The 5,419-nt window shown below is 38.9% G+C and overlaps 1 protein-coding gene across 8 annotated transcripts in view; it reads left to right on the plus strand.

Moving 5' to 3' along the window:
• The window catches only part of LOC112113064 (bile acid receptor-like), a 20,003-nt gene continuing 14,584 nt past the window's right edge, over positions 1–5,419 (plus strand). For 2 of the 8 annotated variants that reach the window (XM_024209228.3, XM_024209227.3), the window contains exon 1: positions 1–251. The gene's annotated coding sequence lies outside the window, so the exon portion shown is untranslated. Of the gene's footprint in view, positions 252–4,899; positions 5,267–5,297; positions 5,315–5,419 lie in introns of those variants that run through there. The other 6 variants (XM_024209230.3, XM_024209232.3, XM_024209229.3 and 3 more) reach the window with 4 other exon arrangements.

Below are 5,419 nucleotides of genomic sequence, written 5' to 3' on the forward strand. Positions count from 1 at the left end.
ATTATTTGATTTATGTGGACTTGCAGCTGCCCTTGCTTTGACCCTAGGAAGGGCTGTGTGGGAAGTTTGTGTCTCAGATAGGCTGAAGCGTTGGTCTGCAGAGTGTCTGGAGCCTAAGTGTATGCAAAGAAACTGATAAATAGGGAAAAGGCCCAGTTTGCTCCAGCTGGAAATCAGAAAGTTGAAGTAACTGCTGCATCCTCACAGACCCACTCTAGGAAGAGAGGGCATTCTCTCCAGAACTACTGTATGTAAGTATTTTATTCAGTTCTCTAAAATCTTGTGGATTTTACAGTATCAGTCTACACAAAAATTAACTGTGCTCTATTAAGATATTTGCAGTTTAGAACACTTTTGTCATCTGATTTTTAAAATGCTGATCAAGGAACAATAGAAAAAATTATACCTTTTAAATAAGGTGTTCTTTACTGCCAATCATTTTGTTTCAGGAGTATTAGACATATGTAAACTGCTTTGGTGACCTATAATATACTGGCCATTCCAGAGATGCATTTTCCCCTCCTGAAGATAACAAGGAAGTGCAAAATTCAGTGCAATAATAATCAGAAGTATTTTAGTCATATAATTATTATGCAATGGCAGCTTCTAAGCCCCAAGGATTCAGTGTGACATTCAGGATTAGATTTGGTGGTAAAATTAATCCTGTGTCTGAAGTACAAATGTGTCTGTTAACTGTGTAAAAATTTAATTTATTTAATTGTCGATGTCCTTCTAAACTAACTTTTTTTTAGTGGTGGATCCATTTCAATGTTACCCATTCTCAACAAACCAGACAGGCAGACATCAAAGCCATACAGTTATAAAGGACCTGTCTCCCTTTATTTTTCCAATTAATTTAAATTATTCCTTTTAAATAATTACACAAATAGCAACTATTTAAAAGTAAGTAGCAGAGATTACAAAATCGTCACATACAAAACTATCCATCAATAGGATAAAGCAATCCCTGTTACGGAAAGTCCCCAAAAAGACACCATACAGACAGATGAACAGAGCAAATACCATTTAAGGGATGGGGGGGGGGTAAGCTTTCCTCGGAGAGCAGTTTGATTTGGGATTCTTCACATATTAAAAAACAAAAATCCCAAATAAAACAAAAATCCCCACCAGAGCTCATATTATTAAAAGGCCTGATTTATGCAGCACTATGTTATCTGATTCTATTCGCTTTCTTTGCAAAATGAATCCACTCTTCGTTTAATCACAGATGTGGTTAGAGGATTGCCTTTTGAGTGCAGCCAAATATACTACCTGGGATATCAGGATATAATAGCCAGTGAGAGTGGCTGGTAACTTCTTGTCAATTCTTGGTTTAATTTTCATAACTTCAGAAAGTACAACTCCCACTCCGGAGACAAAACAAAGCTGGAATCAAAACTGAGATTGAAATCCACTGCCTAATTCGTGTGGTTGTTCATTCATGCTTTCTTTCCCAGGATATAGGGTGCACTAAATAAATCTAAAAGACCTTCAGCTCAAGTTCCTGACATTCCTTTGGAACAAGAAATTTCCCTTTTGACACAACTGTCAAAATATTTACGATAGATGTTAATGTACTGTCAATTCAGACATTTTGAAGAGCTCCCTGGAGGGTCTCCTTAAAGAAATATGTTCCACATTGTAATAGTTACCATAATAAAATTATGAAAAACAACATAGCATCTTCTGCCATTAATAACATGAAAACAGATGCACAGTATGTCTTCAGTTTGTATACGTGACTTCTGGTAAGTGACTCAGATGTTTTTGTGTCACGAGTTCATACTTTACTTTTTATACATTGATGAGTTTACCATTAAAACGTCACTTTCCCTTCACTTTTGATAAACTGAAGATGACTGACAAATCCTTTGATTAGGACTAATAGCTGAAGATTCCTGAACCTTTGTATGACACGCAAGATTTACAGTGGATGGATAACCTACTGTTTCAGTAGATGTTCCAGTTTACATTTTGTCACCTGATGGAGATTTAATACTATCAAAAGTAAGGTTAGAAAAGTAAAACAGTATGATTTTCAGATGTGCCTATGTTACTTAGGAGCCTAAGTACCATTGACTTTAATCTTTGTCAATCAATTAGGCAATTCTTAAAAATTTTAGCTAACTCATTGTGGAAAGGACATTTTATTTTTTTTATATGCTTCCTAATAACTATGAAAAAAGACTTTCCATACAAAAGGCTTAGCAGGAATAACATCAGAAACAGTAAAAAATGAGCAGGGCATAATGTGTATCTTTATACATGAAAAACTCACCTTAAAGCAGCCTAATTAAGGACTAAAGTGTTGGGCCCTAAATGTGGCACTAATTGTGATCCTAGATAACTGATATGATTGCTCTCATTAAGGTGTGCATCACAGTTCCCAGTCTAACACCTCGTTTTCAGTCGCAACTTTCAAAAAAGTTTACATTTTAGGTTAAAATTCCCCAGACTTCATCTCTGTGCAAAGGTGATTTTTTTGTCTTTTCTTTTGAAAGTGTAAGTAATAATGGTTGAATAAGAGAAGAGAGAGAGAGTGTGTGTGTGTGTGTGTGTAATATTCTTTTTCCATTATAAAAAAAATGGTTGTAACTCTTCTGACTGGGGTAAAACATTAAAATTTGTCAGAGAAACAGCTGTCATTGAGGAGAAGAGCTTTTGAGTGTTCTGGTGAAATCTGGTTATGATTCGATCAAGTTATGATACTTTGAAAATTGCATGCGGAGCAATTGAATTTTTTTTTGCTAAGTTCAGCATGGGCAACTAAGGAAGGCTGTGTTCTGTATGTATGCATGCCTAACTTAGAGTATGTGAAAGGAATACTGCAGGTAGACATGTGGGGTGAGGAAATACTTCCACAGAGTTCTTGGTTCAGTCCCTCCAGACCTCGTAAACTGTAAGAGATTAGAGACAGCTACTGTACCCTTTGTAGATGTGCATGTAGGTGCTCTGCACTTCATACGATTTGCAGGTGAAGGCCTCATTCTTGCCGACCTCCTCAAATGTGAGCGATAGAGTTTATAGATTCCAGTTTATAGCATATACACATGCTATTGTCAATTTTGCAAACCAGCAGAGCTTTAATGTCCTGGAGATTGAAGTTCCTTCTTTTAGTATTTTTTCTATTTTCCATATTTTTTATTTACTACCCACCCCTCCAAGGCAATTTCATACCTGAAAACTATATTAAAAATGGTCTCTCAAAGTCAGGAAATTCCAGTTCCTTGTGCATATGCATCATGATAACAATATACAGCCTTTAATTAATTCTCAAATAAACATGTGGTTCTTCATTTTAATATCATTTTGATTGTTTTCTAAAGTGAAGAAATACTCTAGTTTACACTGACCCAGTGTAAGCTGAAAATTCAGCGGTCACAGCTGACATTCACATATATAACTGTGAACACATAATTAAGGACTATGGGCTAGAATCACAAAGGGACTTAGTTATTGCAGTGCTTAGCACTGCAATGCCTAGCTTGTAGGTGCCTTGTCACCCAGTGCAATCCACAGACCTAAGTTAAGCACCTAGGCTTCCTATATAATGCATGGGGAGAGTTGGGTGCCTCAGAATAGGATCCACAAAAACCAACATGATGAGCAGGGTGCTGCCAAGTTAGCCAATAGGAAATGCCAAGGAAAGGGGAGCGCGCTAAGCCCTAGCCTTGCAAGGAGCTGGGTGCCTATCTCTGCTGGGATTCTCAGCTGTGAATCTTCTCCTGGAGTTAGGCACCTCAGTTGTTTTTTACATGAAATGTTGGGGGCAGGAGGCAGTAGCAGCAGTAGTCCTCTTATCTTTAGCCCAGTAGTTAGGACCCTCAACCAGCAGGTGGGAAATCCAGGTTCAATTCCCCCATCTACCTGCTATGGAGAATAGATATGAACTTGGGTCTTCCACTTCTCAGGAGAGTGCCCTAACCACTGGCTGAGTGTCTCTCTCTCCGTTTCCCCTGTTAAAGTTATACCACGTTGTATACATAATTAACTATGTATTGGGTCAGAGAGCATGTCAGACTGACTCTATAGTCCAGTGGTTGGGGCACTCAGCTAACTAGAGGAACACCCCAAGTTTAAATCCCTTCTCCACATCAGGCAGAGGAGGGAAATGAGTCTGGGTCTCCCACATCCTGGGTGAGTTCCTCAACCACTTGGCTAAAGGTTATAAGGGAGGCTGCCATCTCCTCCCCCAGCCTGGCTGTTTTATGTGGGGTCAGGCATGCTCTGATTATGCATACTGTGTTGCATCCCACAGGGTAGATAGACAGATGCCTAATTTGAGTATCCCACTGGGGCTTAAGTGTGAGATAGTCTAAGCACACGGTGCCTGAGGCAGCTGTGGGTATGCTCACTAGCAGAAAATTAAGTGACTTGGGAATTTAACAGTGGAAATATAGATATGTAGGAACTTAAGGTGCCTCCAAGGTTAGATGGCAGCAGCTGAGCAAGAATTTTGAGGATCCCCATGGTGCCTCGATGTTGGCACCTATCTCCTCTTGTGGAACTAGCCCCATACTGTAATGCATACAACACAAGATGATAGAATTAAAGTTGAACGTTCAATCTTAACTTTGGCATTTCCTAACTGTGGAGAGCTTTGCTATGCAACCTTAATGTTCTCATGTCATTTTTTGGATGAAATATAGAACATAATTTAACTTTTGTTTCTCCATGACCTTGAAAGACCATCACAAAGAGCCCAATCCTGAAATCCTTTCTCAAGTAACACTCATTTAAGTCAGTGGAAACTTCGCCTGAATAAAGACTAATTCATTATATCAGGATCAATTTAATTAATCTGACACATTACAGATGTGAATGTGGGTTTTGTACGCTCAATTTACATTTTTGATAGACTGGATCAGTGTAACTTTATTTTACTTTGGAATACTTTTTCACATAGAACAACCATCAAAAGGATGTTGGAAACACACACATCAGTTTAAAAAAATGCATATTTACCGAAGGAAAAAATTTAGACTTTGTCCATGCCGAATTGATCTGATTGATAAGGCCCCCACCCAGGATTCATTGAGTCACTCTCTTTCAAACAAATATTTACTAGCAGAGATAACACAATGGCAGCATTCCAGCCTCACAGCACCTTTTCTCCTTGTGCTGGTGACGTGAGGGGAAAGTTTTCTATTCCATGAATATGTCTATGCTGGGGGAGGGTATTAATGTATATTTTGGGAGAGGAGGTATATGCCTCAAGATATGGCTTCAGTTCAGATTCCCTGGAGTCATAAAATCATCTTCTCAGGTACAGTAGATAAACTATTCCATGTAGCCTGCTGTGACCATCTTTCAGGTGAGCCCTTAAGATCCAAGCTCTTATCTGCTCTGCGGGAGTCGTTACTGATCCCATGTGTGACGGGTTGGATCACAGAAACCCCCTTGGGAGCTGCCACCCGAT

This window comes from Terrapene carolina, unplaced genomic scaffold (genome assembly GCF_002925995.2).
Source record: "Terrapene carolina triunguis isolate 2854851 unplaced genomic scaffold, T_m_triunguis-2.0 Scaffold926, whole genome shotgun sequence".
In the NCBI taxonomy this organism is placed as follows: Eukaryota; Metazoa; Chordata; order Testudines; family Emydidae; genus Terrapene; species Terrapene triunguis.